Source organism: Heptranchias perlo, chromosome 1 (genome assembly GCF_035084215.1).
Source record: "Heptranchias perlo isolate sHepPer1 chromosome 1, sHepPer1.hap1, whole genome shotgun sequence".
NCBI classification, from domain to species: Eukaryota; Metazoa; Chordata; class Chondrichthyes; order Hexanchiformes; family Hexanchidae; genus Heptranchias; species Heptranchias perlo.
In genome coordinates this window covers 192,406,010-192,429,881 of record NC_090325.1, presented here as the reverse complement: position 1 = coordinate 192,429,881, position 23,872 = coordinate 192,406,010, and the positions used below count along the sequence as shown (strand labels likewise).

The 23,872-nt window shown below is 43.8% G+C and overlaps 1 protein-coding gene across 2 annotated transcripts in view; it reads left to right on the top strand.

The window, feature by feature from the left end:
- The window catches only part of LOC137330387 (netrin receptor UNC5C-like), a 341,615-nt gene that overhangs the window by 79,519 nt on the left and 238,224 nt on the right, over nt 1-23,872 (top strand). The window lies entirely within an intron of this gene.

The window sequence follows — 23,872 nt, the reverse complement described above, 5'->3', positions numbered from 1 at the left end:
AGGGAGTAAAAAAAGAAAGATAAAATTGATGGCATGTTGAATAATGAGTGTCTGACAGTAGCAAAGCCAAGGGCTGGAGCCCTGTGTGAGCAGTAGCGGAAGACAAGAGCAGAGGATGAAGTGGCACCGAAGGACCAGGGCGGCCAATCTAGGGTTGCCAACTCTAGTTGGACGTATTCCTGGAGGTTTCATCACATGACCTCCCGCCCTACAATTGCCCCGCCCAGTCAAAGAGCCTTTTTTTTTCCCATTTCCAATATTTTTATAACTAATAAATGAAAGTGTTCAAAGAAAATGGAAAAAAAAAACATTTTTTTAATGCTCCTAAGATTTTTTTTCAGGAGATTAATCTTTAATTCCTGGAAACTCCAGGACATTCCTGGAGGGTTGGCAACCCTAGGCCAATCTTGGGTAAAGAAAGTCTTGGAAAAAAGGCCAAAGAAAAGGAGAGGCCAAGGTCATTGTTATCCAGGCCGAAAGGCTGGCTGCATCCTGGTGCTGTGAAGGCTCAAACATTAGATAACGATGGCTTAGCTGTGGAGAAGTGAAGCTCCATGTAATAGTTTACTTGGACCTGTTGGGGTAACAAGGACGGTGACAGCAAATAGCTGCTCACTTAGCAATAATAAATCCTGTAGAGGGGCAAGACGGGGAATGAAGATATCCAACAGTGGACATCTTAACATTGGAAAACCCATAGGATATGTTTACCTATCTCCAAAATGGAGCACATCCCTAATTGCCCTTGAGAAGGCAAGAGATTGGCAAAACCCCTGGACAAATGGCGCTAAATGAAACTAAAGTTAAGATGGGGGACTGGCACTTTTTGTAAATTGAACTATTTAGCATGAAAAAAGTCTCTCTCTTTCCCAGTTCAAAAACACGTTCCCAAGTTTATAGAACACAAAACAACGGCTACAACAGGTGTGTAATCAGAACACTGTCATTTTTTATCACTCAGTTTTTTACAATAAAATCTACCTACAGCTTTTGAAATTTGACCCCTAGCTTTTCTTTAAATAATTTTCCAATGTAGAACTTTGTATGTTGTGTGAATAAATCTCCTGATACTTGGTGGGCAATGTCCCCCTGTAAAATTGTTGAAAAATCCATTTTTCTTCTGTCAATAAACATGCATCATATTAATTGGATTGTCTGGGCAAAAAGATCTTTATTCTTCTTGGCCCTTTCTTGTCCCAAAACAATGACAATCCCTGCCCTATAAATGGAATACTAATTGTTCTGTATATTGTCAGCTGTGGCTCAGTTGATAGCCTCTGAGTCAGAAGGTTGTGGGCTCAAGCCCCACTCCAGAGACCTGAGCACAAAAATCTAGGCTGACATTCCAGTGCAGTACTGAGGGAGTGCTGCACTGCCGGAGGTGCCGTCTTTTGGGTGAGATGTTAAACTGAGGCCCCGTCTGCCCTCTCAGGTGGATTTAAAAATCCCATGGTGCTATTTTGAAGAGGAGCAGGGGAGTTCTCCCCAGTGTCCTGGCCAATATTTATTCCTCAATCAACATCACTAAAAACAGATTATCTGGTCATTATCACATTGTTGTTTGTGGGACCTTGCTGTGCGCAAATTGGCTGCTGTGTTTCCTACATTACAATGGTGACGACACGTCAAAAGTACTTTAGCTGTAAAAGCGCTTTGAGACGTCCTGAGGTCGTAAAAGGCGCTATATAAATGCAAAGACTTCTTTTTTTCCTGTTTTTTTAAATCTCCTGGCTATTCCTTTCCCTCTGTTGAGGTGCCACCTACAGAAATAAATTTTATGAATTAGTGGTCCTGGCACAGATTCACAAGACGTGAGTGTATATTGAGAATTCAGGCACACAAGTCAGCAGCCCGGTATGTGGGCCTTGTGATTTCCTGTCCATCCATTTCAAACTCAATCCATTCATCTCAATGGATAGAAAACGATGTGAATCTTGGATTGAATGTGCTGCGGATGAATTATAAATCACAGGTCAGGCCCCAGCTGGAATATCGTGTCCAATTCTAGGCACCACATTTTAGGAAGGATGGCAAGGCCTTAGAGAGGGTGCAGAGGAGATCTACTAGAATGGTACCAGGGATTTCAGTTGTGTGGAGAGACTGGAGAAGCTGGGGCTGTTCTCCTTCAAGCAGAGAAGGTTTAGAGGTTCAAAATCATGAAGGGTTTTAATAGAGTAAATAAAAATAAACTTTTTCCAGCAACAAAAGGGTCAGTAATCAGAGGACACAGGTTTAAGGTAATTGGCAAAAGAACCAGAGGGGAGATGAGGAGAATTTTTCTTACGCGGTGTGTTATTACGATCTGGAATGCTCTGCCTGAAAGGGCGGTGGGAGCAGATTCAATAGTAACTTTCAAAAGGGAATTGGAAGGGGAAAGATTTGCAGGGCTATGGGGAAAGGGCAGGGGAGTGGGACTAACTGGACAGTTCTTTCAAAGAGCCGACACGGGCACAATGGACCAAATGGCCTCCTTCTGTGCTGTATCGTTCCATGAATTGCCGGTCTGAGCGCTTGCTGCACGGAGATTTGTGCCAGGAGTGCTAACTGGTAAGATTTGTCCTGTAGTTCCCTCACTAAAGGAGCAGGCAAGCAGCCTGTTACCCGGGTAGCGTCCGTGCCACTCTTGCACTGCTATCTATGCGAGAACAGCCAAGGGTTGCATCGCTTTCCTAAACAAATAAACAAATAGGGGCTCCGCTGATGATTCAGTTGTTGCTAAAGGCACTGCCTGCTATGGAACTGAATGGTACAGACCAGCAATGACTTGGGTTCAATCACTATTCTGTGCTGAGTTAGCTAGGACATTAATGGGAGTGCTTCAGTTGGCCCTAATTCCCTTGGACTAAGGAAGGAATAAATTAGCCAAACACTTCTGCTGCTGTTCTCTATGCACTGACGCCTTCTACAAAGTGCATATGTATATAGGTGTCAGCTGAGTCCAGGAATGGGCTGTGGTGCAGTGCCCTCTACCATTCATGCTGGCGTTCAGTTTGTGGGTTATACAAGATGAATGGACACTTGTGCGAGATACTAGAAGGAAGCCAGCACCTGTGGAACAGTAGGTCATGATGATCCAATCAGGAGCCCTGAAAATTGGGGGTGGTGAGAAATTCACAACAGCCAAAGTGTCACTAGGCATCAGAAATGGATGGTCAAACAGTGTCTGGTTTGATGTAAAGAAGAAAAGAACAAACTTGGATTTATGTAACACCTCTCACATCCTCAGGACACCCCAAAGTGCTTCACCGTCAATGAATTACTTCTGAATTGTAGTCACTGTTGTTTTATAGGTAAATGCTAATTTGTACACAGCAAGGTCCCACAAACACTAATGAGATAAATGACCAGATGATCTGTTTTGGTGGCATTGATTGCGAGATGACTGTTAGCCAAGACATTGGGACAACTCCCTGTTTTGCTTCGAATAACACCAGGGATCTTTTCTGTCCACCCGAATAAGCAGATGGGGCTTCGATTTAACGTTTAATCTGAAAGAAAGCAGCTCCGACACTGTGGCGCTCCCTCAGTGCTGCACTGGGAGCGTCAGCCCAGATTTTGTGCTCAAGTCTCTGAAGTAGGGGGCTTGAACTCCACAATCTGCCGACTCAGAGGCGAGAGTGCTGACAATGGAGCCAAACTGACAAGTTACACTCTTTGAGATGTCTGCTGTAGTGTGTGAGCAGCTCCCAGAGGGATCTCTGGTGACAGTGAATTGCGGGCTATTAGCCCACGAGTGTGAAAGTTTCAGAACAGTGCGTTGAACGATGATGGTCATTTTCACAAAGTAGACAGCTTGCCAACACCAGCATCCTCGACTCGTGTTAATTAGATGGATCTGTTGATGGAACATAAAGTTCCCTACAATGTAGCTATCCCTACAATAGCTAATGGTTCTGTTCAAACTATTAGGATCCATTATTGCCTCAATAGAGGACCTTCAGTTACTATGTAGATGCTGTGATAGCCCTATTTCATCTTGCTGCAGATTATCCAGTCAGTGTGTCCAAAGGACTTCATTGCTATAAACCTAAAAGATTGCCATGCATAAATGCCACCAGAAATCTCTCAGGCTCAGTTTCAAGGTGAAAGCCATTGCTTTGCTCAGCCTTTAAAGTGTTTATTCTCCTAATTCATTCTGGCATACGAGAGAAATTTCCCATCAGTGTGAGATTTAAAAAAAAATCAGGTTAACCGGCAAAATGCAAAAAAAATAATATGTCAGCACTTTTAGTCGGTGAGAATTGAATGTCCCCATTATTCTACAGAGGCATCAAAATCATTGTTTGGACCAAGTGCAGCAAGAGACAATAATGAGTTTTATAGGTGTAAAAGAAAGGAAATTGTTCAAATAGAATATTCCCATAAACAGCAAGACGAGTATTTATTTTAGTTTGACATACACTTATAGATTTAATAGGAAGTGTTAGAAAACCTGAGAAGGGGTAATTACCTAAATGGATAGTGGCAGTGACACAATATTGGCTTAACAGCTGCACTTACCGGGACCTTTATTTAATCTGTGCCAAGAAAGTGGGGGGAGAGAATGTCCATTTACTTTAATCAATTGGTGCCTGCAAGGTTTAAGTAAATAAATTATGAGTCTGAAGTTTTATCTGACCTACCAGGCCAAATGGACATTTGCTGGCAGTCATCAATTACAAGGTGCAGACTACTGTGTGATGAGCATCTAAGAGACCTGGGAGATGCACCTCTTTACAAGGCAGCAGAGCAGTGAGTTTGGATCACAAATATGTCTTTTAAGTTCCTGAGGCTTTGAGGAAGCCCATAAGTTGCCTTTACGTTATCGTGGAACAAGTACCATTCACTAACTCTCAGCTAAGGGATGAAATCCTGAGCAGTTTCTGAGGGCTACTCTCATGAACACTTTGAATACTGTGAACAGTTCTGGTCTCCATATTATAAAAGGGATATAGAGGCACTGGAGAAGGTGTAAAAAAGATTTACAAAAATAATACCAGAACTGAGAGGTTATACCTATCAGGAAAGATTGAACAGGCTGGGGCACTTTTCTCTAGAAAAGAGATTGCTGAGGGGTGACCTGATAGAGGTCTTTAAGATTATGAAAGGGTTTGATAGGGTATAGACATAGAGAAGATATTTCCACCTTTGGGGTAGCCTGAAACTAGGGGCTATAAATATAAGATAGTCACTAATAAATCCAATAGTGAATTCAGGTAAGAATGTGGAACTCGCTACAACAAGGAGTAGTTGAGGCAAATAGCATAGGTGCATTTAAGGGGAAGCTAGATAAACACATGAGGGAGAAAGGAATAGAAGATATTATGCTGATAGAGTTAGATGAAGAGGGGTGAGAGGAGGCTCGTGAGGAACATAAACGCTAGCATAGACTTGTTCGGGCCGATTGGCCTGTTTCAGTGCTGTACATTCTATGTAAGAATGCTCCAAAAAAGTGCACCATGGAACAATGAAGCTTGCTACATCCCACACAGTCAGTTTATCACAGCTTTTACACTACACGAGACTCTGTGCTAGCACCGCCAACTCCTGATGCATGGATTTTTGCACAACCAGCTGCAGCCCAAGGGTAAGTCTTGCAGGATTCATTAAAACTGGTAGCTGAGAATATTTGTTTTTTCTTAACCAGTTCTTCCTCATTGGTTTACCTCCGGGTTGCTGCCAGCTTTGTGAGGCCCATGCATCAGGAGTTGGCAGTGCTACCACAAGTCTTGCATAGTATAGGAGCAATATAAGATTCATATATTGCCAAGTAGAGGCTAGATATCCCCATAGGAATGGAGGGGGGGAAATCCCTACAATAGATAATGGCTTGTTGATGGAATATAAAGTTCCCTACAATGTAGCTATCCCTACAATAGCTAATGGTTCTGTTCAAACTATTAGGATCCATTATTGTCTCAATAGAGGACCTTCAGTTACTATGTAGATGCTGTGATAGCCCAACTTCATCTTGCTGCAGATTATCCAGTCAGTGTGTCCAAAGGACTTCATTGCTATAAACCTAAAAGATTGCCAGGCATAAATGCCACCAGAAATCTCTCAGGCTCAATTTCAAGGCAAAAGCCATTGCTTTTCTTCGCTCCCAGGGTTTTTACAAAGTCCCCATCCAAAGTCAGAACCAGAAGGTCATTTCTATTATGCGGATGCTTAAAGAAACCTAAGTTATTGTCTCTCAATTTAAGCAGTCTCAACAGTTTACTTCCAATGATGCAAGGACCGTAATACATGTCAGTGGTTAAGCAGTGGGCAGCCCAATAAATGGTTGCGTGTATCCTACACTGTTACTGTTCTACAGGGAAGAGATCCAAGGCTGATTGGGCTTCATTTTATGGCTAATTTTTGAACATCCTTCAATCAGGTTCCAATTGGTAACATGTACAAGACTGGCATGTGAATCAATCCTCGTACAATACTGCCTAGATTTAACTGTACCACCCAAAGTGCCTTTGACAGAATAGTGCTAACAGCTGGTGTTATAGCTCCTACAAGCCCCACACTCCCCTGACTTTGGTGTCCTCCTACAACATTTGGAGGATGCAACAATAACAAGCAACAACTTGCGTTCATATAGCGCCTTTAACATAGTAAAATGCCCCAAGGCGCTTCACAGGAGCGTTATCGAACAAAATTTGACAATGGGCCATGTAAGGAGATATTAGGACAGGTGGAGATAGGTTTTAAGGAGCGTCTTAAAGGAGGAGAGAGAGGTAGAGAGCCGGAGAGATTTAGGGAGGGAATTCCAGAGCTTAGGGTCCAGGCAGCTGAAGGCACGGCCGCCATCGGTGGATGCAGAACGAAGAAGAAAAATAGATTACATACCCGGTTGAATCTTCATTCTTTGAATGATATGCATTCTCCATGCACCACTATCCCACCCATCCGGCCCTGTAGGGCAGTGTTTCCAGGGTTAAGAACGTAGGAATTGCTAGACTGAAAAAGACCAAGGTCTATCTAGTCCATCCTGGTAGTCGCAGGATACAACGATAATGGAGTTGTTGACTAATCATAGCAATCAATCGCTATCAATCTACACAGACCCATAGTTAAAGGCAAGTGGTTAGTTACAGTTTAGCTTCAGGTGAGTATGACTTGGCATAATGGTGCCACATTTAATGGGTATGTTTAACATGTGTTCTTAAGACCCTACTAGGTAGATAATTTAGCTTTTTGCCACATCCTTTACAAGTGCTTTACAAAATGAAAAATGACTAATTTTTATACCACATTGGATAAATATTAATCAAAAACAATCGACACTCTCAACTTAATCGGTGCATGAATTGGCCCAGTTAGAAATAGCAGCAAACCTTAAATTTTGCCCGCAAGCATTTTGACCTTTGGTCTGATCACAGTAAATGTTTTTTTGCTTGTGGCATAAAGGTTTAATTATACTACGAGCCACTTAATAGAATGCTGCAGGGAATAACCAAACTCAGGATCATGAAGCACTGTTATAACTGAGGGGCCTAACCATTTGTTATCTGAAAGCTATTAATATTTACCACAACTCCGTAAACAATGTGATCAGAGCTACCTCAATTTGAGGAAGTCAAGAATTCCATGGTTCACATTCAGATTTTTGTTTCGTTCATTCGTTTCACCAGGATGGAGGATTACAGTTATGAAGTGAGAATTGAGATGTTTTGGGGCCTTTTTCACTAGAACTGAGAAAGTTAAAGGAGTAACCTGATATGCGTCTTCAAGATTATGAAGGATTTCGACGAGGTAAATAGAGATTGGTTCCACTGGTTGACTTAGGTGGCAGCGAGAGGGAGAAACATTTAAGAGGGCCACAAAAAGAATTCAAGGGAAGAGTAGAAAATAAAAATCTTTACACAGAGGGTGGTGGAAATATGAAGTTCTCGACCACAAACCGTTGTTGAAGCAGAGTCCAAAAAATTCGTTCAAAAGGGAGTTAAATAATTGCTTGAAAAAGCAAGGTATGGGGGACTGAACAGGGGAGTGGGATTAGACTAGGTGGCTCACATGTAGAAAAACACTGGTGCAGACCTGATGGGTTGAAGGGCCTGTTTCTGTGCTGTAACGTTCTGTGATCATTGGTAATATCTTTGGCTGTACTTATGTGGGATGGGCAGATAAAATTTGGATTGTCCAAAAGTGGGAAAGTCCAACTACATTTGAATTGGCCAATTATACCTTCACATAGCAGAGCACCTCTTTTTACGTTGTAGGAGAAGTGCCTGCATTACAACAGTGGTCAACCTTGGCTCAACAGTAGCACTCTCACCCCTTAGTCAGAAGGTCACGGGTTCAAGCCCCACTCCAGAGACTTGAGTGCATAACCTAGTCAGACGCTGAGGGAGTACTGTGCTTTCAGATGAGATGTTAAACCAAGGCCCCATCTGCCCCCTCAGGTGGAAGTAAAAGATCCTGCGGCACTATTTCGAAGAAGAGCAGGGGAGTTCTCCCCGGTGTCCTGGCCAATATTTATCCCTCAATCAACGTCACTAAAAACAGATTATCCGATCAATATCTCATTGCTGTTTGTGGGACCTTGCTGTGCACAAATTGGCTGCCGCGTTTCCTACATTGAAACAGTGACTATGCCTCAAAAAGTGTTTCATTGCTTTGGGACGTCCTGAAGTCGTCAAAGGCGCTATATAAATGCAAGTTCTTCTCCTTTTTCTTCACACATGCTAAAAGGTGACAGCCTATAGTCATTAGTGATTTATAAGTCTGCTTTTATGGGGAAATTAAATTACTACTGCAATTCCTATTCACACACAAAAAGGCAGATTCACAGAGCAGGGTTACTGAATTAGCTTCACTTATGCTGGTTTCAAATGCAGAAAAGTGACAGATATGCATTGTGAGTGATTGCCCAATGCTGAATCTACATTTATGTCATGTCCTCACACAAGCAAATTATGTAGGTAATGTATGTTGTGCATTTGATGTTAACAAGGAGCCACATCAAATGTTTGCAGGGACTTGACCAGATTCGTCGTGGGATCATTTTTTGCAGTGATTTGAGCATGTCGCACAGTCTATTAGTAAATCAATTTGGCCTGAGTTATCAGATCTAAGCCGAACGTTTCCCTTGCAGATTGTTAATATTTGAATTTGCAGTTAAATCAGAGTCACCGTGCAATAAGTGCCGGAGTGCTGGCAAAACCAGAAAGTCCTGAATCTCCAGCATTTCAAACCGTCTCAGGGTTCTGCAGCATCAAGCTGGACAAACCTCCACTTTCTGTAAATTGGAGAGGTGACCTGATAGAGGTCTTTTAAAATTACGAAGGGGTTCGTTGGGTAGACGTAGAGAAGACGATTCCACTTGTGGGGGAGTCCAAAACTAGGGCCCATAAACATAAGATGGCCATTAATAAATCCAATAGGGAATTCAGGTGAAACTTCTTTATCCAGAGAGTGGCGAGAATTTGGAACTCGCTACAACATGGGAGCAGTTGAGATGAATAGCACTGATGCATTTAAGGGGCAGCTAGATAAGTACATGAGAGAGAAAGGATATGATGATAGGCTGAGATGAAGTCAATAGAGTGGGAGGAGGCTCATGAGGAGCGTAGACACCGGCATGGACCTGTTGGGCCGAATGGCCTGTTTCTGTGTTGTTATTTTCTACGTAAAATTGTCAAATGATTAACAAAGTCTGATTGACCCAAACCTTTTGCTCTAGGTAAACATAACCATTTCTGCTTCCTACTTGATTAGGGACTGTGGCATAGAACTCACAGTTAATGGTATTAATGGGCAACAGTTTAATGGTCATTGGCGTTCGAATGCATGGCGTGCCTCAGCCCAGTGTTTCAACACAGGTCTTGCCCCGTTCGTCCTAAGTGGGTTAATACCTCTGTTAAAATAATAGGCAGAGGCGTTTCATACGAATGCATTAAGCCTTTACCCGCTAATGTCGCCAAGAGTAATCCCTTGGCTTCTATAGGTGGGAATTTTAACTCTTCCCCGATTGGCGTGAAAGGAGCAGATAAACTGGAGCGGCTCCATTTCCCGCCGTTTCTCCATTTTAACGACGCTGGTTTCGGTGGGTGGAAGCCTGATCAATGAATGCAATTCGGGGTTTCCACCATAACGTACAAGGGACCCCGATGGCATCTTAACCCGCTCCTAGATCACAGATCACCTGCTGCCCTTGTCCTTCTGGTTGATGGAGGTAGCAGGTTTGAATTTCATCAAATGTTACACCATTTAACATCTACACCTGTTGTTCTCACCTCTTGAATACATTCATTTAATTCATGGCAATTGAATGTTTACCAAATTTACTGGTCAGGTTTACACACCGTCACCTCAGTGTGACTCTGTAATTCTCTTACTTCTGTAATTTACCAAGTGAAATGTACAGACAGGCGGCATTTACCAGAATGTCACCATTCCAAACTGACCAGTGAGCCCGAATATTTGGACCTTCCAAGTTCCACTAAGCCCAAGGATCGCAGAAAGCCTACCTCACAGAATGCCACCAAACAGGAGACTCTCGCACCCGTTCCCGAGCAGCGTCTCCCACTTCCCTTTGCACCGTGCCCTAAAGTCGACCATCGACGCTGCCTCCACTAGCCTACCCAACCGCCCGGAATCCCGAGCCTGTTGTCTATCCCCACCTGCAGTTGCAAAGAGGAACAAGGGAGAGAGAAGTGTAACTTGTAATTATATAGTGCCTTTAACATGGTAAAAATCATGTCGCTTCACAGGAGCGTAAACAGACAAAATTTGACAAAGTTCTTAGGACAGGTGACCAAAAGCTTGGTCAAAGAGGGTAGGTTTTAAGGAGCGACTTAAAGGAGGAGAGAGAAGTGGAGAGATTTAGGAAGAGAATTCCAGTGCTTAGGGCCGAGGCTGCTGACAGCACAGCCGCCAATGGTGGAGCGAAGGAAATCGGGGGATGCACAAGAGGCCAGGATTGGAGGAGCGCAGAGATTTCGGAGGGTTGTAGGGCTGGAGGAAGTTACAGAAATAGGGAGGAAAGAGAAAGCAGGGAGAAAACAGAGAGACGAGATTGAAAGCAACGAAGAATACTGAAGTGAAGGAGGAGATAGACTGGAAGTAAAGCAGGGAAGAGAGAGAGGCTAAAGTGAAGCAGGAGAGAAGTGATGTACAGAGGTAAAGGAGATATAAATTGACATGGTCCAAGGTTTCTGACAATTAAACATTAATTGTCATTCTGTCTGACTCAAAAGTCATTTAATCAAATGGATCACAAGGATCTGGCCAATTGTTCCAAATGTTTCGATGCCCCTACCATGTGTATCGCTATTTAATGGGACTGTTTATTGGCTTTTGTGCTGAATTAATATAATTGAATGCAGTACAAAACTGGAATTAATATACGACGTGTGAAATAAGCTACCCATTTATCACAGGGCTGTTTCCTAAACTGGTAGGAAAAATGAAATTCAATATCTGCATGAAACAAGTTGCATTCTGGATGATTGTACACCGATAAAATCTTGCTAATATTTCGCTGTGAATTCTCAGTGAGTGGGAAGCTGCAGAGTATTAACCCAGAGGAACTGATGGCCAAAGAAATGATCATCAGCACTCAGTCGACAGAAGCACTGTTGGGATCACTGGTGATGTTTCAGCCTTTCTATGACCGTGATACCATGTAAAAACAGTGTGGTTTTTTTTTACAACATTGAGACATGTTTTGACACCGATTATGCCAATTCACTGAGCGTGGCAAATAAATGAAAAAGAAAAGATTGACCAAACATTGTCAGCAAAAAAAAGCATCCCTTTAACTCCCAAACACAGAAGGTGAGCTCTTCAGAATTTCTTACAGTAAATCTTACAGCTATTGCATAGAATTCTACAGCACAGAAACAGGCCAACAGGTCTGTACCGGTATTTATGCTCCGCACGAGCCTCCTCCTATCCCTCTTCATCTAACTCTATCTGCCTATCCTTCTATTCCTTTCTCCCTCATGTATTTATCCGGCTTCCCCTTAAATAACTTTGTGCTAATCGCCTCAGCCACTCCATGTGGGAGCGAGTTCCACATTCCCACCACTCTATGAGGTAGCTCAATAAATAAGCATAAAAGTTGGCATCGCAATTGCATCGCAGCATTACTGAGGAGCCGTGTGTATTGTATTCCAATTGTGATTGCCGTAATGCTGCTCTAAAATTCCTTGTCATTGAAGCCACAGTGCATGTCCAGCCAGGACAGCTGGCAATTGGAACTGCACACTCCATAGATTCTACACTAATATTGCTTGACGGCGTCGAGCCACAGAATGAAGTGAGCGTTTTGACCTCTGCCCGGCTCGGCCACCTATTTAGCCCAGCCCTCCCTTTCATAAAACAGCATCTGCGTTGTCGGCCTACAAAGGGCCCATTGTGTAGCCCAGAACGCAATTGATACAACATCCCCTTTAACACTGCTCAGCCTCCTCGCGAGCATTCTTGTAGTCTTTCATGGTGGGTTGTCTATAAAAGTGTTCTGGCTTGTGTGCTCAAAAGCCTTATTAATTCCACTAGATTGCTCTTATAGATAAGCTCTTGACTCTAAATGGCCGTGGGTTGAAGGGGAACTAAAAGAGGGCAACTGTCAGCCAACAAAGAACCCCCATGCCTAGCAACGCTCAATTTTCTGATTAGCTGTGACTTTCCCAGTTGGGCAGAGCAACAGAATGTGACTTATCTGCTGCTGAAAACCCATGGCTTTTGGAATCAGCGTTACAGTACAGTCATTTACTCATTTTATACCCACAACCCAATAATCAGCCAGCATTGTACAACTTGTTAAATCACGTTTTAAATTGTCCGTAGCTGACTGCTGAATCTGATGTGCATGGCAGATATCCATGGTATTTAACTGAAGTGAGGTTATGGTTCCAATGTTGGAATAAGAAGGGAGGACGCACAGGTTGAATTTAAAACTGGGAGAAAAATGAATCTGTTTGTCTCAACTTAACCTCAAAGATCAAGGTGTTTTAAATCAATTTAGCACGGGATCATTTCACCGCTGAGCCCATCAGCTGATTTCGCTTCCTTTCTTGAGAGCTGCACTGATGAAGAGAATTCAAATGCAACTAGTAAAGAGGCCACACACACTGTTAAAAAAAATAGTTTGCATTTCTATAGCACCTTTCACAACCTCAGGACGCCCCAAAACGCTTTACAGACAATGAAGTACTTTCACAGTGTAGTCACTGTTGTAACATGGAAACCAATTTGCGCACAGCAAGTTCCCACAAACAGCAATGTGCTAACGATCAGATAATCTGTCTTTAGTGATGTTGGTTGAGGGATAAATATTGTCCAGGACACACGGGAGAACTCCCCTGCTCTTCTTTGAAATGCCATTGGATCTTTTACATCCACCTGAGAGGGCAGACGGGGCCTCGGTGAAACATCTCATTCGAAAGATGGCACCTCCGACAGTGCAGCACTCCCTCACTACTGTGCTGGGACTGTCAGCCTGGATTTTGTGCTCAAGTTCCTGCAGTGGGACTTGAACCCGCAACCCTCTGACTCAGAGGTGAGGGTGCGACCCACAGAGCCACGGCTGACCCCCGTGATGGTGACGGTGATGCATTGGATGTTCAGTGAGGCCCGTAGGCCGAACTGAGTGTGGTAGTGATCCTAACTCTGCCTGGAGGCTCCTGCTAATTGTGCAAGGTTGCTCCCTGTAACGTGTTGTCACCGACTTGTGAAAAATATGAATTTGAATCTTGGAAACATGGCAAGAATGTAATATCAGAATGGTAACCGTCAATGCCAATGACCAGACTGTGCTTTGCTGCACCTTCAGCGAGGAAGTCGTAGGTGATGCTGTAAGTTTTTGTGCTTCCTTCCTCAGATTATTTAGTCGGATAAACTCTGGAAGTGCAACACACTGAAGATGGCGTTAGATCGAGCAGTAATTAATCTGTCAGTATTACCCCAGTGACGAGGGGCGACAGATTCAGAAAGGTGGAAATTTGGCCCAATTTTTTTTTAATACCCATCAATTTTCCACTTCGATGCAGTGAGATGTTTGGGCTACCAGCAGCGTTACCTCACAAAATTCAGCACCACGATCCACAACCTTCCGTCTTTCAGATAAGACGTTAAACCGAGGCCCCGTCTGCCCTCTCGGGTAGACGTAAAAGATCCCGTGGCAGTAATTTGAAGAAGAGAAGGGGAGATCTTTCCGGTGTCCTGGCCAACATTTATCCCTCATTAATGCGGAAAGGGCATACCATTTTATAATCAAGAATTGGCAGTGATTGAAGAGGTTGGATGAAATGCCAGTGTCTGTTATTTGTGAAGCTCTGTCACATTACACTTGGGAAATATTTTGCCAAAGTTATGAGGGCCGCTTAAAAAAAATAGAGCTAGAAGAACATAAAGAGCATTTGTTACCTAGATTTGAATTTGATGCTTAATGAATATAGTCTAAGTTGGTCAACAAAAGAGATATTGTCTCTTTCAGCGTGCCCAATGGGAGGTTGACTGTGAATCGAGGAGAAAGAGCACTGCAGAGCATTTCCTTGTCCGCAAGATGGATGACTTTTCTTCAATAGGCTGAGTTGTCAGCTGGTAAAAGGGCCCGGGATCTATGGCACAGGCCTGAATTCTCACGTTCCCCAGTGAGGGACCAATCTGGCCATGCTGTGTTAGCAGGCTGCCCACAGTGGGCAGGTGGGAATTGCTGAGGTTTCCTTGTGGCGTTCAAATCCATTTCATTGTTCAGGGGGGCATTATCCCCCCACACACTTGGAAGGAACATGCCTGATCCCAGGCATTTTTGCATCTGCTGTGCGCTGCAGCAGTTGGTGAGTGGCTGTGATGGAACTCAAGAGAGTGATCTGTGGGCATTTGTGACCCGCCGTCTTTCTGTGGGGCTACCAGCAGTCTAGAAGGTCATAGACGAAGACTAAAGCAGAATACTCTACACTAAATAAAATCTCTCCATTTATCATTGAACAATAGAGTCTCTTTAAAGTAACAGATGGTTGCTTGCTTGGTGTTAAATTTTTCCTGAGAAAGATACAAGGTGCCAGAAAACACTTGTGTTCAGACTCGAACATAAGACAAGCTCGATTTTTAAAATGAATATATCTTTCCTGAGCAGATGGACCTCAGGCAGGGCTTGGCTGTCAGGCCTGTAGTCCTTCATTTTGAACTCATATAGTTTTCAAAGGAATCTCCTCCCACCCCCGAATTAAACAAATACTAATAAAAAGAATAATGAGTGTGAGCTGTGATGTTCCAATTGGAAAACCGCACTGCTGGCTTTAGGTTCTTGAGACTTGAGCACAAAATCTAGGCTGACACTTCCAGTTCAGTACTGAGGGAGTGCTGGACTGTTGGTAGTGCCGTCTTTCTAGTGAGTCATTAAACCAAGGCCTAGTCTGCCCTCTCAGATGGACATAAAAAAAATCCCTTGGCACGATTTCGAAGAAGAGCAGGGGAATTCTCCTGGTGTCCTGGTCAATATTTATCCCTCAACCAATACCTAAAAAAGGATTATCTGGTCACTTATATCATTGCTGTTGTTGGGACCTTGCTGTGCACAAATTAGCTGTCGTATTTCCTACATTACAACAGTGACTAAACTTCAAAAGTATTTAATTGGCTGTAAAGCGCTTTGGGACGTCCTGAAGTTGTGAAAGGTGCTATATAAATGCAAGCCTTTCTTTCTTTATGATCGGGATAAAGCCACAGCCTTTCACAGTGCTGGTGATAAAACTGAAAGGGTGATTATTACTCGTAACACAGTACAGTGTCGGAGACACTACTGCCCTTTTGCTAGTGTCTGTTCATGACCTATAGGAGAGAGGGATTTTGGCAAACACAACAAGGAATGCTTCTGATTCTTTTACCTATATCCCTTGTACCTAGCAGGCAACCTCCACTTTACATTAACACAGCTGAATTTTGGTTCTGAATAACCAATTAGCTATCCAATTGATTGATCAGATTTCCACACAGGTACTATTGGAGTAGGTTATTTTAAGGTAATCAAGTAAATTGTTTAAAGCCAATAATTATATACTTAACAAAATTTACCTGGAAGAAACATTGGTGGGAAAATGGAGAGGACAGCATGGAGGTTGAAATTGATGGAATGGGAGCATAATCACGCACACACTTAGCAGCAAAGTTCACCGAACAGCCAACATTAGGAGGAAATTTGGCCTATTTTTCCCCACCAATAGGTGAATTGTATCGCCAAACCAATGGGCTGGCTGAGCTCAACTAACTTATCATTTTAAGGCTCAATATCAATGACCACAGTAAACAGAACTGACTCTTAGTACAGGCAACAGAATTAACAATATCACGGTACTAAGTGGTATTAAGACTCAATTTTCAACTTGTACTTGGCAGAATTCAAAGTTCAAAGCAAAATAGCACTAAGATGTTTTCAGGTTAAGTCCCCCCGGCTTTTAATAACAAAAAGTGGGATATCTTTGCTACAGTAGCTGGCGTGTTGAACAGTTCAATGATAGTGCTTCAGGTCCTGTCAAGTTGCCTTTCATCATTTTCCTGATTTGCAATTCCTTCTTCACCTTCCCAAAAATCTCCTTCGCCTCCGAGATTTTCGAAAAAGACTTCTTAATTTAGACCAACAAGTTCAACCTTAAGCGCCTTAAACCACAACAATTGAACATCGCTCCAGGCAAGTGGGCCAATCGTTAGCAAATAAGTCCATTGTCATCATTTATTTCAAACGAGATGAGTCAGTTCTTCATCGCATTGTACACAGGGAGTCAGGATCAGATGTAGTCTTCAGGTGAAGTGGGGTTAGAAGCCAAAGGATTATTGGACCATGGTGCACTTGACATAATGCAGCCCCCAATTTAAAGTCACCCATTCTGTCCTTATTTTTATATTTTCATTGCAACTTCCCAATGGAAACTGCCTCGCTATAATTACACCCGCTGGCCTCCACAGGTGGGAGAGTGGAATTACAGCACGACAAGTTTTCAGAGGCAGTTTCCGTTCGAAGTGTGAACGTCGGAGTTTATACTGGGGGGAAAAAAGTTGATAGGAAGTGTTCACAGAGGGAAAAGTTTTCATCTATAGATGATGCAGCTAGGAAACACAGGTCCATGGAGTTCTAGATGTTAAATTAATTACATAGCATAACTTTACTAATTGTTTATCATATCAAGGGGTTTTACTGCACTGTCTTGCTGATCACAAGAAATTAAGCCCCTTTGTTTCTCTTTCACTGAGCTAGTCAAATGTACCAGAAATTATATCTATCACATTAGTTTTTATCCATTTAAATTTAATGTTGATGACTGGAAGACTAGAGAGAACAAATTGTCTTTCATTTTTTTTTGCTTATTCATCATTTTCAGTAATAGCTGTCCTGTGGTACCAATATCAATTGAATTAATTTGAAGCTATTAGCCCTCTGATTCAACCCCTACGGTTATTCTCCTATAGACTGGCTCTTCCACTGCATCACGCTGGCATGTCCCAAATGAGCCATTTGGGAAGCAGAGAGCTCACTATTTTAATATTTTTCTTTAAAATGGCAGGGAAATAAATTCAAAGAGATGTTTGAGTTAACTCTTTGTAACAGCTTGATTTTTAATAGGGGCCCTGAAGGTTCGTCTGTTTTTCAGTCTGCTGTGCACTAAGAAATAGTGAGCTGCAATTTGCTGAGAACCAGAATGTTTAGGTGCTGTATAAACATGCCGGCCATGCTCGGGAAAACCAGGCCTACATGCGGCCTAGCAGGCCGTCCTTAAAGGGTCCCCTGCAGGCCGCAACCAACAAGGTAAGATTTTAAGATACACTTACCTGACTGTAAGTTCAGCGTTGAAAGAACGTTGGCCGTTACCCCCTCCCTCCGATCGCTGCCACTCTCCTTGAGAGCCCCCGCTACCCACCCCAGCCACGGGTACCCTCCTGACCCGATCGCCCAAGCTCCAGATCCGATCGTCCCCTCCCCCCCCACATTTCCAGTCGCTCCCACCCCTGCCTAGTCACCCCCCCACCCCCCCATTTAACGAGTTATCTGAGGGCCACAGCTGGCGACTCAGCGACCCGCTCTACCATTCCTCTTCGCCAGCGAGCTGCCTGGGGACGCCTATTAGGATAAAGAGGCCCGAGGCCCAATATCGGGTGCACCTCAGGCCTCGCCATTCAGGCGCAGGGAACAATTCCTCCCCACCGCCCCCACCAAAAATAAGCGCGCTCGAATTTCTAGCCCAGTGTCTTTAGAAGCTGAGGAGAGTGGGAGTGAGGGGGGATTAATTGGCAGGGAAAATTGACAACAAAATAATTGAAGTATATTGTATGAAACCCCCTCATTATTCGTACACCCTGCTGAAATTAGACTACAACTTCACCAGTATATTCATTATAAGCAGTGATATCTCAGCACGCCCTGTTGAGTGTACAGGTCCCTTTGTAATGTTTCGGAATCATAGGGCAGTTCATTGAAATAGGCTTCCCTATTTCAATGAACTGCAGTCATTGGTAGCAGTCATTGCCTTTGTACTCGGAAGTGCTGTCAGTAACAAATTGCTCTTGAGCTGTACTGAACAGTTTGGTATTGGTGCCAGAGCTAGTGACTCACCGAAGGTGGTAAAATTTATAGGTGAATATCTTTTCGCGATGGGCATCTTCAGCGGACCCTCACAGGCAACAAATGCAGGTTGGAGAATCGGGCTGTAGTATTACAGCCTTATCCCCCACTCAGCTCCTTCTGTGCTGTGTGGACGGCAGCCAATTTGGGCAAAGCAAGGACCTGCAAACAGCAATGAAATAATTGACCTGATCATCTGTTTTTTTTTTGTGGTGTGGGCTGAGGGATAAACAACAACAACGACAACTTGCATTTATATAGCGCCTTTAACGTAGTAAAACGTCCCAAGGCGCTTCGCAGGAGCGATTATCAAACAAAATTTGACACCGAGCCACATAAGGAGATATTAGGACAGGTGACCAAAAGCTTGGTCAAAGAGGTAGGTTTCAAGGAGTGTCTTAAAGGAGGAGAGAGAGGCAGAGAGGTTTAGTGAGGGAATTCCAGAGCTTAGGGCCCAGGCAGCTGAAGGCGCGGCCGCCAATGGTGGAGCGATGAAAATCGGGGGATGCGCAAGAGGCCAGAATTGGAGAAGCGCAGAGATCTTGGAGGGTTGTAAGGCTGGAGGAGGTTACAGAGATAGGGAGGGTTGAGGTCTTGGAGGGATTTGAAAATGTTGGCCAAGACACAGGGAAATCTCACCCACTCTTCGAATAGTGCTGTGGGATGTTTAATTTCCACCTGACAGGGCAGAAGGGGCCTCGGTTAAATGTCTCGTCCCCTCAGTACTGCACTGAAGTGCCATCCTAAATTATGTGCTCAAGTCTCTGGAGTGGGGCTGGAGCCGACAACCTAGTGACTCATATCCCCAGTAGCTGTCCCAGGTATAGGTGTCCTACTGCATACCTGCAGCGTCAGACAGAGTGTAGTGCTCTCGCCTCTGAGTCAGAAGGTTATGAGTTGAAGTATCAGGGCATTGAGCACATAATCTAGGCTGACACTCTCAGTGCAGTACTGAGGGAGTGCTGCACTGTCAGAGGCGCCGTCTTTCGGATGAGATGTTAAACCAAGGTCCCATCTGCCCTCTCAGGTGGATGTAAAAGATCCCACAGCCACTATTTCGAATAAGAGCAGGGGAGTTCTCCCCGGTGATTTGGCTAATATTTATTCCTCAATCAACATCACTAAAAACAGATTATCTGGTCATTATCACATTGCTGTTTGTGGGACCTTGCTGTGCACAAATTGGCTGCCGCATTTCCTACATTACAACAGTCACTACGCTTCAAAAGTGTTTCATTGGGTGTAAAGCACTTTGGGATGTCCTGCGTTCGTGAAAGGTGCGATAAAGGCAAGTCTTCCTTTCTTTAAAAAACTCTTTAGCACGGGATGCAAGAACCCCCCCCCCAGGGACTTCCAACAAGGGGCATATCTGCGCAAATACATTCCATCTTACTTTAAGGAGCTCTGAGAAAAGGGCTAATATCAAACACGTTGCAGAAAGGGAGGGGTTCGCATGGAGTGGAAATGGTTCTGAGAGAAGTGTCTGATTTCACGGTGCTACAGAAAAGCTAAGACATTAATGAGGTTTGAAGCTGTGATTCCCCAGGGCTCCTCTTTAACAGCTCTGCCTGCGGGGGACAGAAGTGGTGGGAGAGCGGGGGTGGGGAGAGTGGGCTGACACCTCCTTACTGGTGAGTGCTTTTAAGGTTTCATGCTCCCTTGCATTTTAATTTTTTATTGTTGTGTTCTGTTAGTGTAACCTGCAATTGACCCATACCGATGTAACTTGCAATGCTGCCACACTTGGGCTCGACTCTTTTTACACCCTGCTGAAATTAGACCGCAGCTTCACCAGAGTATCCAGAGCGCTCTTTGGGAATTGAGCTGTCGGGCTGATTCCAATCAAGTCAAGTGAACTGACGTTACGCCCAAACTCCCAACTGTTCACTTTTCTTTTTTCCAAGTTCGGTCGGGAACTGGTTTTTTTAACGTTCTGTGTGCCAGCAGATATCCCACGGCATTGTTGAGAGTGAGTCTCACGGCTGAAGTAGGGTTGCCAACTCCAGTTGGCCATATTCCTGGAGGTGTCGTTACATGACCTCCTGCCACCACCCCCCCCCCGCCCCTCCCCCTCACGGTCCATAATCGTGGCGGCCATGCCAATCGGAAAACAAGCAGACTCTTTATTGACAATGGTAATGAAAGGGAGAGGGGATTGGACATAGTTCGTAAATGCAGGGAGGGAGCAGAACGGACAGAATCACGATTGGGACGGGTGAGAGACGAGCTGGGGAGGATGATATCTTGTGGAGGGAGGAGACTTGTTACGGTCATCCCTGGGCAGGGTTGCCAACCCTCCAGGATTGCCCTGGAGTCTTCAGGAATTAAAGACCAATCTCCAGGACACTGCAGCGAGCAAAGCCCGTGAGAAAAATCATGGAGCCTTTAATAAAATTGTGTTCTTTTAAATTTTCTTTGAACACTTTTTTTTTTACGTCTTATAACAATATCAAACATGGGAGGAGCAAGGTTGTTTGACTGATAGTCAGGAATCATCCAATCAGGTAACGAAGAGTCTGTTTGCATTCTGATTGGCGGGGGAATGCGGAGCGCTGTGAGGATGGACATGTCGGGCGACCAATGGCGGGAGTGTGGGGGCGGAGCGGTTGGAGGCAGGAGGTCATGTGATGAAACCTCCAGGAATATGTCCAACCAGAGTTGGCAACCCTAGGCCTGGGGAAGAAATAGGATGACTGGCTGAGAAATGAAATCCTACGATGATTATGGGGAGATACTTCTTGTAGGGAGATGCAGGACCTCTTTGGGGAAAAAATGTCTTTTTCATTTTAGAGCTCTAAATCACAAGGGTCTGCAAATTGGAGGGTAGCAAATGTAACCCCACCATTTAAAAGAGGAGGAAGAGAGAAAACAGGGAACTCCAGACCTGTTCGCCTGATATCAGTATTAGGGAAAATGCTAGAATCTATTATAAAGGATGTGATAATAGGACACTTAGAAAATAATAATAGGATTTGGCAAAGTCAACATGGATTTATGAAAGGGAAATCATGTTTAACAAACCTATTGGAGTTCTTTGAGGATGTAACCAGTAGAATAGATAAGAGGGAACCAGTGGATGTGGTGCATTTGGATTTTCAGAAGGCTTTCAATAAGGTCCCACACAGGAGGTTGGTGAACAAAATTAGAGCACATGGAATTGGGGGTAATATACTGGCATGGGTGAGAATTGGTTAACAGAGAGAAAACAGAGAGTAGGAATAAACGGGTCTTTTTCGGGGTGGCAGACTGTGACTAGTGGGGTACCGCAGGGATCGGTGCTTGGGCCCCAGCTATTCACAATCTATATCAATGATTTGGATGAGGGAGCCAAATGTAATATTTCCAAGTTTGCTGATGACACAAAACTAGGTGGGAATGTGAGGTGTGAGGAGGATGCAAAGAGGCTTCAAGGGGATGTAGACAGGCTAAGTGAGTGGGCAAGAACATGGCAAATGGAATATAATGTGGAAAAATGTGAAGTTATCCATTTTGGTAGGAGAAACAGAAATGCAGAGTATTTTTTAAATGGTGACAGATTGGGAAATGTTGATGTTCAAAGGGACCTGGGTGTCCTTGTACATGAGTCACTGAAAGCTAACATGCAGGTGCAGCAAGCAATTAGGAAGGCAAATGGTATGTTGGCCTTTATTACAAGAGGATTACAGGAGTAAAGATGTCTTACTGCAATTATATAGGGCTTGGTGAGACCTCACCTGGAGTATTGTGTACAATTTTGGTCTCCTTACCTAAGAAAGGATATGATTGCCATCAAGGTAGTACAACGAAGGTTCACCAGATTGAGATGGCGGGATTGTCATATGTGGAGAGATTAAGTAGACTAGGCCTGTGTTCTCTAGAGTTTAGAAGAATGAGAGGTGATCTCATTGAAAAATACAAAATTCTTACAGGGCTGGAAAGTTGGATGCAAGGAGGATGTTTCCCCTGGCTGGGGAGTCTAGAACCAGGGATCGTAGTCTCAGAATAAGGGGTAGGCCATTTAGGACTGAGATGAGGAGAAATTTCTTCAGAGGGTGGTGAATCTTTGGAATTCTCTACCCCAGAGGGCCGTGGAGGCTCAGTCATTGAGTGCATTCAAAACAGAGATCGACAGATTTCTAGATATTAAGGGCATCAAGGGATATGGGGAAAGTGCAGGAAAATGGCATTGAGGTAGAAGATCAGCCATGATCTTATTGAATGGCGGAGCAGGCTCAAAGGGCCAGATCTCCTGCTCCTATTTCTTATGTTCTTATGTCAGATCTGTCTCAAAAGAAACAAAACCCGGTCAGTTTATACATGTGTGATTACTGCATTTCATTTAATATTTGCAGATTTCTAAATGACCCAACTCGAACTCTGACCTACATTAGGCCATTGTGGGACACCACTGAGGGATGAAGTACAGCAGGGACTATTACTTTATTTTGGAGAGCCACTGATGCCTTCCCCCCCCCACTCTGCCTTCCAGTTCCTCCCTTGTGTGACACAAAAATGCTCTGCGGCAATGTTTCTGAGTGACAGGACTGTGCTTTAAGGAGGCTAGAGTCCAATTAGTAACCATCCAGACAGTTTGTCAGTATTTTACACAAGGAGAAGCAAAATGCTGTGACGGACTTAACAGCACAAGAACTGATGGGTCACCACCAGAAATGCTGATTTTGTAGTCCCATAAAATACAAGGCAATTTAAGCTGATTGTTTAATATAGTCAAATCCTGACGTAAATGATTTGATAGAAATAAACTATTTCCTCTGGTGGGGGGAGTCTAGAACAAGGGGGCATAACCTTAAAATTAGAGCTAGGCTGTTCAGGGGTGATGTCAGGAAACACTTCTTCACACAAAGGGGAGTGGAAATCTGGAACTCTCTCCCCCCCCAAAAAAGCTGTTGAGGCTGAGGGCCAATTGAAAATTTCAAAACTGAGATTGATAGATTTTTGTTAGGCGAGGGTATTAAGGGTTACGGAACCAAGGCGGGTAAATGGAGTTAAGATACAGGTCGGCCACGATCTAATTGAATGGCGGAATAGACTCGAGGGGCTGAATAGCCTACTGCTGTTCCTATGCCCCTAAATTAACTTGTTGATTTTACAAAGAACGTGCAATAATACAGGACCTTACTACATCCCAAAGTGCTTCACAACTGATGGATTACTTCTGAAGTGCAGTTTATGTTGTTATGTAGACAAATGTCTAGATTATATACTCCAAGTCTTGGAGTGTGGTTCAAACCACAGCACCTTCCAGTTTCTTGTTGAATAAAAGTGTTTTTCTATAAACACAATGGCAATGAAGTTGGGAGAAAGACTTCAGAAACTCACTCCACAGAGCCACCCAGTGGA